This window comes from Arachis hypogaea, chromosome 20 (genome assembly GCF_003086295.3).
Source record: "Arachis hypogaea cultivar Tifrunner chromosome 20, arahy.Tifrunner.gnm2.J5K5, whole genome shotgun sequence".
In the NCBI taxonomy this organism is placed as follows: domain Eukaryota; kingdom Viridiplantae; phylum Streptophyta; class Magnoliopsida; order Fabales; family Fabaceae; genus Arachis; species Arachis hypogaea.
In genome coordinates, this window is record NC_092055.1 from 33,498,586 (window position 1) to 33,511,528 (window position 12,943).

Consider the following 12,943-nt stretch of genomic DNA (forward strand, 5'->3'; position numbering starts at 1 on the left):
AAAGTCTAGAAATATGAATTTTTCCTAGAAACTAATAAAAATAAACTAAAAACTAACTAAAACATACTAAAAACTATATGAAATTAACCCCAAAAAGCGTATAAAATATCCGCTCATCATCCTCCGAGATCCCAAATCTTGTACACCCAATCTTCTTGTTGATTCTCATCGCTCCATCTGGGTGGCAAACACTTGAAATCCTCCCGTAAACACACAAACACTTTTGTAAATCCACTCAATTGAGCTCTACACCAACCATGAAGATTAAACCTTGAAAATTCAAGCTTAATGAGACTCAGATGGTGTTCTCTTTTGATTAACCCCACCTCGCATTCAATTCTTCCTTCATCAACTTCTTCTAGTTCTTCCCCATTACTCAAGTCATAATTTGGAGGTTGTATGGAGTCTACCTCCAAATCACTCTCAAACTCAATGGGAAAAGGTTCATCAAAATCATTGAGGAGATTGACCAAGGTGGACAAAAAAACATTAATGATAGAATCTACTTCTTGATTAATTTTCCTTAATTCTCCCTTTACCTCCTCCAGTTCAAATCATTCACTTTCCTCCTCTTGTTGCAATTCATGCTCTAACTCTTATTCTTTTCCTTGAGGCTCCATGTTCTCCTCTTCACTACACTCTTTAGATGATCCTCCACATTCCTCAAGGGAAGTGCTATGATTGCTTGAGTGGAGTAGAATTAAGCGGTTCACCGCTTCGGCTATGATAGCCATGGATTGCCCTTACCTACTGATGACATGTTATCATGTCATATTTTTCTATGCTTTTTTATACACGAAATTGATAATTAGTGCTTAAATATTGCATTCTTTTGTGCTTAAATGGTATACTTCTTTGATCTTTTGGTTTGATAAACTTTGTAGGAAATAAGAAGAAATGAAGTAAAAAAAAAGTATAAAATAAGCTAAAAAGGAAAAAAAAAAGAATTTTGGGGCACGCTTTGAAAATTGAGTACGCTCTGGAGCCTTAGGCCATGCTTTTAAAAGCGTGGCCCAAGACCATAAAGCCGTGGCATTTAGTTAATGCCTTAAGCATGCAAGTAATGCATTATTAATTAAAGTAAATGCATTGGCAAAAGAACTTTAACGTTAATACATTGGCTTTATTAATTAAAATGCAAGCATGCATGCATGAAACATTAAATCATTAATGCCAGGTGAATAAAATGCATGCATTATTAATTAAAGCCAATGGAAGAATGCATGCAATAAACGTTAATACATTGGTTTTATTAATTAAAGTAAAGCATGCATGCATTTAATTTATTAATACCATCATGCATTGGCATTATTTGGAAATGAATGGAATGAGAACTTAAATGAATGAACGCTAGCGTTCATTAAAGTAACGGAGCGCTACTTTAAAATTTAAAGGGAAGCCTAGCGTTCATTAACAATGAGCGCCACGTTACTTTTCTTACCTTTATCGTGACTATTGAGCTTGGAACCAAGGAAACAAGGCTAGGCAAGGAAGGTATGCATGTAACGTTCATTAAATGAACGCAGCGCACCATGAGGAACCACCCAAGAAAGGGAAGCCCATCAAGCCAAGGAGGTAGCGTTTAAAAATTGAGCGCTACGTTAACTTTGTTAACGTTTTCGGGCCTCCCCAAAGATAAAAGTGAAGCGAGACACTCATAAAGGGAGCCAGCAAGGCTTGAAGAGGGGAACAAAAGAAAAAGCAAGGGGCACTACGTTGGAATTTCCAACTGAGCGCTACTTTGGCCTGAGGCCTGGTTCGAAGGCTTGACACTAAGCATGGGAGCGCTACGTTTCCTTACCAAACTGAGCGCTCCCCTAGAAGGTTCCCATACACCAAACCAACTTGAACCAAGGCAATCCGGATCCATATTCATACAAAGCCAAATCCAAATCAACCCATTGAAGCCCCAAAGCAAGCAAAGCCCATGGACATCACTCAAAGGAACAAGAACAAGTTAGATTAAGAATTTCATTTAATTTGTAATTTGTTTTCAATTTCAATTTCATTTTCATTTTGTAAAGCCTATAAAAAGGCATCAGTTTTATTTCATTAAGGAGGTTGGCTCCATTAGAGAGCAGTAGGAGTAGGAGTAGAGTAGAGAACTCTCTTTTAATTTTCCTGTTTGAATTTGAGAATTGGAAATCAGATCTAAGTTCTCTTTTCTTCTCTGCTTCATTTTCTTTCCAATGCAATTTCGCTTATACACTTTCAATCTCTACAATTCTCTCTTCTGCAATTCCTTTTCTGCACTTTTACATTTTGCTTGAGCTGAGTCTGCTTTCTATGCAATTTAAATTCTCTACCTCCTTCCTAATTTACATTTGAGCTTGCTGTGATCTGAATTTAATTTTTCTGCAATTCAAATTTCTTGTTCTGAGTTCTGATTTACTGTTTCTTTAATTCCCAGCACCCAAATCCCTTTTATTCTTCAAGCAATTTAAGATTCCCAGCAATTTAGATTCAGCAATTTAATTTTCTTGCACTTTAAGTTTCATTCATTTACTTTTCTTACAATTTAAGTTTCAGTTATTTTACTTTCTTGCTCTTTAAGATTCTGCTCATTTACTTTCTGCAACTTTAAATTCACTGCTATTTACATTCTGTTGCTTTAAATTTCACCTCAATTCACCAATGTTAGCTTGACTAAACTAATCACCCACTAAAGTTGCATGATCCATCAATCCCTGTGGGATCGACCTCACTCTAAGTGAGTTTTACTACTTGATGCGACCCGGTACACTTGCCGGTGAGTTTTGGTGTGGAATCTGATTTCCAACCCATCAAGTTTTTGGCGCCGTTACTGGAGATTGATTAGATCGACAATGTTTAAGTGGGTGAGAAGTCTAGATCAAGCATTTTTTTATTTTTGTTCTCTGTTTTAAATTGAAACCAAGGTGTTTGTGTTTCTACCTCACTAAGAAATTCTTCTCTGAGATATGAATTTCAATTTTTATTGGTGTTGGATTTTACAAAATTCAAATGGAGTTTAACTCATCTTATTATCAAACAAATTTTATGGGATATTACCCACCATCACCAATTTCTAATGGTGGCTGGGAATGTCACCAAGAAATGATAGTTGATGAAGCAATTCACATGAGATATGATCCAGAACCACCAAATGATTCATGTCATTTTTCTCATGGTGTCGGTGCATATCAAAAAGAGTGTGAACAATCAAGTGAAAGGAATTTCCTCCCAGAGCCACAAAGTAAATCATACTGTTATGATGCTAACACTAACTATGGCTGGGAAGGAAATTCTGGTGCTCCATATGACACTCAGCAAGAGACATCATCTCTTGATTATGCCTCAACACACAGTTTCCTCTAAGATCCATACAACTCATCTCACCAACCACAAAATTCATTCCACAACTCACAAAATTCACTCCATAACCCTCAAAACAACTTCACTACAACACGTTCATGTTCAAAAAATTACTCTCAACCTTCAGAGGATCTCCTTCAAAAGTCCAGAGAATTTTTTGAAAAACAAGAACAATCCTGGAAAAGACAAGAAATCCTCAACAATAAGATGAATGGAGGTTTGGAGCAAGCAAGAAGAAACAGAGAATTGCTAAGCAAGGAAGGTGAAGATCAATTGGTGGATAAAAAGGAAGAAGTGGAGAAGGAAGATGAAGAGGCCCCTGTGTCAAGCAAAATGTTAATGAAGAATGAGTTGGAGGAGGCATTTGAACCTAAAACTCCATATCCACAGAGGCTGATTGAAGTGACAATGGAACATGAAAATTCACCTCCAAAGGATTTAATGGAAAATCATGAAGAAGGAATGGAGGAAGAGCTCATGGAACGAACAATTAAAAAGGCTCTTGATGAAGAAAATACTCCAACAATCACACAACCACCAACTCTTAACATCCAAGAAGTGAAGGCAACTAACAAGAGCACCAATCCTGTCCCTGATCCAACAAGCAAGCTCAATCAAGCCATTTACAAAAGGAAGCTTGCTGAGGAGAGACCAAAACAAGGGATAATAGCTGAATCTTCTCCCTCCTTTAGGTCATTCCTCTTAACAAACTGGAAGAAGAGGAACAAAGTAAAAAACATGTCAACTGTAGGTAACATTTCTTTGCTTTGTTTACTTTCTTTGTCTGATTTGTTTAATTTCAATAAATTGGCATCTAATTACATTCTAAGTTTGGTGTTGCCTTGCAACAATTTGTTTTCAATTCTTCTGGATGATTGCATCAAATCAAAAATGAAAGTGTCACACTAAGATTCTAAGTTTGGTGTGCCACTTAATTTTCTATGCACTTTATTCAGCAACACCACTTGTCTGCATAATCATAATGCCCTTTGCAGTGTTATTTTTCTTTTTAGTTTGACAATTTTAGTTTTTTCTTTGTTTTAGTCATTTACTTGTTTTTAATGCTTTCTTTTATTAACTATTTTTGTTAATACATCACCAAAACATCCTTATTCATGACAGATTCTTGGCTTGGTGACTGTATTTAACATATAACAGTTCCTTTTGCTTAGTTTTAATTCAAATAAATTGACATATGATTGCATTCTAAGTTTGCTATTGCTATGCAACAAAATTTAGTTCCAATCCTTACTAGATCTTGCATCAATCCCAAGTGAAAGTGTCACACTAAGTTTGGTGTGCCACTTATCTTTTATGCCATGTATCATGCACACTCTCTTATATTTGCAATCACAATGTCTCTGTCTCTTGTGCCTTGATTGTTATCTTTAATTTAGCTTGCTTAAAACACATGTACTGCTAACACTCCATTGTGTAAGACATTAATGATCCATCTTAGCCCCAAAGCCATTGTTCTAATTGTTGCTTGAGGATGAGCAAGCATTATGAGTTTGGCAAGGGAAGAAGGAAGAATAGATGGAAAATGACAGCAATAGAGAAGATGAATTACAAGATTGTAAAGTTCCTTTTCCTCTCATTTGTTTCCAGCACTTTAAATTGCATGATTGTCCTTATCTTATCTGTTTACATGTGTGTATGAATAAGCATAGCCTAAATTTTGATTTGCAACATGTTGCTGTGACATTATGACTACCAACTTGAGTTTTGTGAATTCAAAAGTAATAAAGTATCATGATCATAAACAAACAAGGTCATTAAAGAAGAATTTAGCATGTGCATACAAGTATTGGAAGGCTAGTATGGTTAATTTTTGCTCAATTGCATTGGAATGTATTTAATTGAAGTTTTTATCTAGGACATTTTATGAAATTTTTGAAATAATGAAAACCTTGAAAAAGAAATTGCAATTAAGACAAGAAAAGAAAAATGGAAAGAATGAGAAAGATGAAGGCTCTAAGTACCAATGATAATTCCATTGTTAAGTACATGTGGTGTTTCTGTATCAAGGCAAAAAGCTTGAAAACAAAACACTTAGAGTCAAGGCTAGGCTCAAGTGCAAAAGCACTCCCTCAAAGCTCAAGGCTCTGAGCATCAATGATTAGAGAGTCAAGAAAAGAAACAAATGAGCTTAATGAAGTCCTCTAATTAAATGCTTGTGGTGCTTATGTATCAAGTGGTAATGCTTCAAAACAAAACATTTAAAGTCGTAGCTTTGTTATCAACTCATGGGGCAAAGCACCCAAAAGGAGAAGCTAATAAGACAATCAAAAGCTTGTTTCAAGGAAGAAATATAAGAAAAAGATTTCATAAATTGAGCTAGATAGAAGCATCAATCATTTATATTTCTTTTGTGATTGTAGAATGCATAGAAAACTAGCCTACCATGAACATTGAGTTGCTATTCTTCTTACCTTGGATTGTCAATCTCTATTGCATGATTCTTTTCTTGCTTGGGGACAAGCAAGGTTTAAGTTTGGTGTTGTGATGACATGTCATTATGTCATATTTTTCTATGCTTTTTCATACAAGAAATTGATAATTAGTGCTTAAATATTGCATTCTTTTGTGCTTAAATGGTATACTTCTTTGATCTTTTGGTTTGATAAACTTTGTAGGAAATAAGAAAAAAAAAAGCAAAAAAAGCACAAAATAAGCTAAAATGGAGAAAAAAAGAATTTTGGGGCACGCTTTGAAAATTGAGCACGCTCTGGAGCCTTAGGCCACGCTTTTAAAAGCGTGGCCCATGACCATGAAGCCGTGGCATTTAGTTAATGCCTTAAGCATGCAAGTAATGCATTATTAATTAAAGTAAATGCATTGGCAAAAGAACTTCAACGTTAATGCATTCGCTTTATTAATTAAAATTCAAGCATGCATGCATGAAACATTAAATCATTAATGCCAGGTGAATGAAATGCATGCATTATTAATTAAAGCCAATAGAAGAATGCATGCAATAAATGTTAATACATTGGTTTTATTAATTAAAGTAAAGCATGCATGCATTTAATTGATTAATACCATCATGCATTGGCATTATTTGGAAATGAATGGAATGAGAACTTAAATGAATGAACGCTAGCGTTCATTAAAGTAACGGAGCGCTACTTTAAAATTTAAAGGAAAGCCTAGCGTTCATTAACAATGAGCGCCACGTTACTTTTCTTACTTTTATCGTGACTATTGAGCTTGGAACCAAGGAAACAAGGCTAGGCAAGGAAGGCATGCATGTAATGTTCATTAAATGAACAGAGCGCACACTACAAAAAAATATGATTAAAATGGCATTAATATTAAGGCGATTTAATATAACCGCCGTATTATCCCCTTATTTCAAGATTTTTCTCTTATGCCATAATGTCTATGTTAAAAGCGCTACATTTTGGCATTTGTTGTACCCGCCACCCTCTCCATTTGTTTTATTATTTTTTTTAATAAAACTAAAAGAGCAGATGAGAGTGAGTGAAGTGATGCTGACATATGAGAGTGAGAATACGAAACCTTAACAATCGTGTCACCGTTCATCTCCACAACGAAGTCATTGTTGCCTCCGATTGAGCTTTTGCGACTTGGTTCTTTGGTCTCGATCTGAAGTTTGCCACCACCATAAGCGATGTCGTTGTTGCTGGCCTCCGATTGTGCTTCTGCGATTTGGTTTTTCTTCTTTGTGAATCACTAATTACTAATTCGATCTACTTCATCTTCTTATTTGGATTTTTCTAATTAGATCTTCATATTTTTTGATCTGGTTCATGTCTATAAAGCTGACGAATTTGTTGCTAATATATTCCCAATTGCAGATTTTTAGTTTCGCAACTGATTTTTCATTTGATTATTAGATCTCTGTTTGTAACTGATATTTCGTAACTGATTGCTAATATTTTTCATTTGATTTTTAGTTTCGTAACTGATTGTGATATTTGAATTATTAGATCCATTTTCTGATTCTCAATTTTTGTTTCAATGTATCGATTAGCTTCCAAGCTAGCCTCCTCCATCACTTCGTTGACCTCAAGGAGCATTGTATGAACAATTATACTCTCCTTCTCCATTCTTGTTTCTTCCGTTTATACGAATTACAATCTTCATTTTTGTTTGTGTTGCTGGAACAGATACGCTACAGTGTTATTTCAAGTAGAAACTATACGAGCAAAGACATCAACTTTGGCGTTGGAGCTCCTGCTGCAATTCTTCAGGGTGCCACTAAGGTTGCTGATGCTGTCAAAGTTACCATGGGACCCAAGGTATTCTTGAGTTTGTTTGGGATTGAATAATAAAATTGACATGATTACTGTGAAAATTTGCTTTATTTAGTTATTTTTTGAATGTTTGTTGTTTTTGGTTGGTTGAATTAGGGTCGTAATGTGAATTAGGGTCAAGCAACAAGGATCATCATCATAGTCTAGGTTAGAATTGATCTGGAACTATTTAGAAGATGGAAGCTACTTAAATAAGAAGTACTTGAAAATAGACATCATCTTTTCATTCATCTGGTGAGTATTAACATCATGAACTTAAATAATCACTTTATTGAATCCAACAAGTAAAAATACATGTTGCGGGGGAAACTTGTATAATACATGTTACGTATGCCATAATCACTTTGTGGTCTAGTGATCTTTATGATTTGAGGATTTTACCAGATGCAGGCCAAGATTTGTACATTAGAGTGCCAGCTTTAGAGTTAGGTATGCCATTAATTTTAGCTTTTAATTTTATGGACTAACATCTTTGCTGTTTCTATTATATAAAATGCTTCTTTGATTATCTCCTTTGAAAGTTAGGTGCTTCCGTGCTTTAGTAAATGGTTGACTTGACTCTTGATAAGTAGTTACAATTTAAAATTTACAATTTACTGGTACTGCTTAGATATTTGAGTTGGCTTATGTTGTAGTTGGCTTCCTAAACTTTTTCTTAATCAAATCTTGCAATCAAAGTTTTTTTCTGAAATATCATTTGAGCTATGTGTACTTTATGATCCAGTTACATTTATACTTATGGTTATATATAATACATATTCTCATGTCTATTTACCTTACGTTTTGCAAGATCTTTGTACCCAACATAAATTATCTCACTGTTAGGACTAGGGTGTGTTTGATTTTATACAAACTGAGGTCCATGGTTTTAATTTTGAACTATGCCACATGGTTTCTGGAATTTTCACTGTCTCATGAATAAATGTTTGTGTTCTCTGCTGACATTAAACCATTGTAAGAGTCAAACAATGGACACAAGGTCAAGATAGGAGTTGGAGTTGGAGTCTCAGTTGGCATATTATGTGGCCTTCTCTTAGCATTCTGTTTGATATGGAAAAGACGAAAAAGGGCCACTCTGAAAGGTAAGAGTTCTCTGCTTTTCTTGAGCATAAAGTAACTTCTTGAATTATTATAATTAAGATTAATTAATAACTTGTCTTAAGATCATGTAGAGACTAATGCAGCATTAAAGGATCAGTCCAAGGAAGAACAAGAGGAAGATCCAGAGGTTCCATTATATGACCTATCAATTATAGCTTCTTCCACTGATAACTTTTCACACAAAAATAAGCTTGGAGAAGGTGGTTTTGGACTTGTGTTTCAGGTAATTAGACATATAAAGCCACTTTTCTTTTTAACAATCTTAGAATAACAAATGAAATTCTCGTGTCTCTTACAATAGTTGAAATTGATACTGTAATTGGTATTTTGTGGGAAGTATGAAGGGTTATCAGATTATTTCCAAGATCCTTTATTAACTTAGCTTTCTATTTTCTGCCATTGACTTGAGTTGTCAATTCTAAGCTGTAAGAAGTTTTGTTAGCTTAATTTAAGCCAAAGGGTTATTGCTGGGTAGAGAAAGCAGAGTCTCGTTTGTTCTTAAAGCCATGGCAGTTATCTTGCCATGGCAGTTATCTTTGCGTGCATGTGTGCGTGTGTGTATGTCTCTTGAATAATTTAGATTTCAATCACATAGGCTGATCTGCACATAGGCTGTAAGAAGTTTTTTAAATTATCACATAGGCTGATCTGCACATTTAGCTATTTATGACATTTAGCTCCGAGCCACCAGGTGCTCATATCCTTTTGTGAATTTACAGTGATACCATTCTTTGCAGGATGACATCAGTCCAGGAGCAAATTTATTAGCTTCAGTTGAAATCCTTGTGTCTGGAGTATGCTTCTTGAAATATTTTTTGAAAGATTTTTTGAAAATTTTTTTGAAAGATTTTGTGTTTCCATCGTTGTAAATTCCTTGATTCTTCATAAGCATTAAGTGGAGTTTTTGTGTGTGCATTTTTCTGCAGCCTATTGACAAACAATCTCTACTTGATTCTGGGATATTTTGTTGTCTCATTCATGTTCTAAATGGCCTTCTAAATCCTGATGTAACCAGTCAATGAGCAAATACTGCTATTGATGATGAAGAGCAGTTGGTATTACAAAAAGATTATAATGGTGATATTGGGGAAGGGCGCCAACTTGAGGTTCCTTTCTCTCCGTACTATGTATATTTTATGCGTGTTTTTGTGTTTCAATACACGAGTGGGTGGCATCTAATCATGTTTTAAATATTTGAATTTTCTTGTGTGTGACAAACTTAGGCCTAGCAGCCTTTGTTAATTTGAAAATATTAAACAATGATTTGGACACTAAATTCTAGTTGCTATTGCAGCACAAGGCATAATTATATTAAATGCAGACTTGCATTCATAAACAATGGTATTTGTTTCCATCTATATTGTGTCTCAAAAAGTGATTTTTGTGGTTTTATTATGTGGCAGTGGTCATGGAAAATGATACTAATGTGAATTTGCTTCTTGATGCTACTATTACTGGCAAGACACATTGTACGTTATTTAATTTCCCTCCTATTTTTATTTTTCTTTCTGCTATGTATTTCTACTGCCAGAAATTACTGTATGCTTACAAAATACATTTAAAGAAAAACTTCTCTCATACAATAACTTTTCCTTTACATAGTTAATTACAATTTGTGTTATTTATTTACAGCTTTTATTAATCAATTATACCATTAATTTATATTTAAATATTTTACTTGAAAAATGATTTTAAAATAATCCATTTGGTTTTAATTATATAAAAAAATGTTCATATTTATAATATAAGTACATGTTTTTGGGATATTTAATACTTTAGGTTTATTTGGTAACAGGATAGCACTTAAAGATATAACCTAAGTATTAGTTAAAAATTTCTCTCTGAAACATATGTAACTACCTTCAAGTCCAAGAGTAGCAATAAGACAAGGCCATTAAGACAACGTTAAAAGATGAAATCTTTATGGAAGGAGAAATCAAACACCTGTTTGCTCTTCACTTCAGAGTTCAGGCTTTAATTCCTGTGACCGAATTTAAACATGCCAGAGTGGGTTCAGAGTCACGGATTTCGTAGTAACCTCTTGAGTTCAATGCATTTGCACTTTTGTTCTCTTCTTGAAAAAAAATATTTAAATAAATTGGGCAATTTTTTACACCTTATCAGTAACTTTAATCATCTAAATGAATAGTTAGGTAAATAAAAAAATATAATTGGATGAGAATGTAAAATTTATTTGTACTGCACCTGAGTTTTGTAAATTTTTTTATAAAATTTTGATATTGAGATTTGAGTTTCTTCCATTTTGCAACAGCTTGAAGCATGAGCTGGACTTCATTGAGAGAGTTGAGGAGCTGAAAGGAAAGGGTTTGGATGAATCAATTTAGGTAAAAGAAACATTTGTCGTATATTATTTTTTATTCGTGGACAGTCTCACCTAATTTCAGTCTTGGTGGGATATCTTATATATAAACAAATATTGATGAATCAATTTAGGTTCTGATTCTTTTTAGTTATTTTTAATATTGAATTGTCATTACTAATTTTTTTTTAGTATTTTTCCTTGGCAAATTACTGATAACTTGGAACAAAGATTTTACAAGGATTTATGTAATGAAAACTTGGCTTCAATGAACGTTGTCTTGTGTATATATAAAAAATTGTTATAGTTGTATATTTATAGTTAAAAAATCTTGTTATATTTGATACTTTGTATATGAATTATTATTTTTTATTTCCAATACTAAAAAACATACATCATGTTTAATACTTTGTTTATGAGTTATATAATATTTTGTTTATGAACAATGATTTTTTGTTATTGTAAAATTTTAATAAAAAAATTTGTTTAACGCAATAAAAAAGACTGTAAAAATTGTCTTTTAAACGATAAAAATTGTCACTTTTATCCGGTAAAAAGGGCAGTTTGTAGTTGCCATTTTAAACATGAAATGTCATTTTAATTCGGTAAAAATGGCAGTTTCAAATGCCATTTTAACCAATAAAAATGTCTTGTCAGGGAAAAATGGCGGTTCAAAATGCCGTTTTAACCTGGTAAAAATGGTGGTTTCAAACGCCATTTTAACCAACCAAAAAAGTCACTCTACCAAGGTAAAAATGGCAGTTCATAAATGCCGTTTTAACCAACAAAAACTGCCGTTTTATCCTGGAAATAATGACGGTTTGAACCACCGATTTAACCAACAAAAAAATGCCATTTTATCTGGAAATAATGGCGGTTTGAACTGCCGTTTTAACCCAACTCAAAAACCGCCGTTTTAACCAGGTAATTGTGGCGGTTTTTCAAAAACCGCCGTAATAACCAAATGGCGCTTCAAATTATGGTAGTTTTTCTTGAGCGCCGTTCAAGGTAATAATGGCGGTTCAAACCGCCGTAATAACTCTAAAAAACCGCCGTAATTACCAAGTTTTTTTGTAGTGGCACCATGAGGAACCACACAAGCAAGAGAAGCCCATCAAGCCAAGGAGGTAACGTTTAAAAATTGAGCGCTACGTTAACTTTGTTAACATTTTCGGGCCTCCCCAAAGATAAAAGTGAAGCGAGACACTCATAAAGGGAGCCAGCAAGGCTCGAAGAGGGGAACAAAAGAAAAAGCAAGGGGCTCTACGTTGGAATTTCCAACTGAGCGCTACTTTGGCCTGAGGCCTAGTTCGAAGGCTTGACACTAAGCATGATAGCGCTACGTTTCCTTACCAAACTGAGTGCTCCCCTGGAAGGTTCCCACACACCAAACCAACTTGAACCAAGGCAATCCGGATCCATATTCATTCAAAGCCAAATCCAAATCAACCCATTGAAGCCCCAAAACAAGCAAAGCCCATGGACATCACTCAAAGGCACAAGAACAAGCTAGATTAGGAATTTTATTTAATTTGTAATTTGTTTTCAATTTCAATTTTATTTTTATTTTGTAAAGCCTATAAAAAGGCATCAGTTTCATTTCATTAAGGAGGCTGGCTCCATTAGGGAGCAGTAGGAGTAGGAGTAGAGTAGAGAACTCTCTTTTAATTTTCCTGTTTGAATTTGAGAATTGGAAATCAGATCTAAGTTCTCTTTTCTTCTCTGCTTCATTTTCTTTCCAATGCAATTTCGCTTATACACTTTCAATCTCTACAATTCTCTCTTCTGCAATCCTTTTCTGCACTTTTACATTTTGCTTGAGCTGAGTCTGCTTTCTATGCAATTTAAATTCTCTACCTCCTTCCTAATTTACATTTGAGCTTGTTGTGATCTGAATTTAATTTTCCTG

At 34.2% G+C, this 12,943-nt stretch overlaps 1 long non-coding RNA gene across 18 annotated transcripts; it reads left to right on the plus strand.

Annotated features, from left to right (window-relative positions):
- The first annotated feature begins 6,645 nt into the window (after positions 1–6,645).
- Positions 6,646–12,751, plus strand: LOC112783681 (uncharacterized). Of its 18 annotated transcripts, XR_011878489.1 has the most exons (11): positions 6,646–7,008; positions 7,331–7,377; positions 7,467–7,598; positions 7,710–7,847; positions 7,998–8,042; positions 8,573–8,695; positions 8,786–8,937; positions 9,452–9,508; positions 9,641–9,820; positions 10,118–10,183; positions 10,987–11,195. It is a non-coding gene; the product is annotated as an uncharacterized lncRNA (long non-coding RNA). The 18 variants fall into 18 exon arrangements; XR_011878495.1 differs by lacking the exons at positions 7,998–8,042; positions 9,452–9,508 and adding an exon at positions 12,112–12,751 and having other exon boundaries at positions 10,987–11,059; XR_011878488.1 differs by lacking the exon at positions 9,452–9,508 and having other exon boundaries at positions 8,777–8,937.
- Positions 12,752–12,943: the final 192 nt, after the last annotated feature.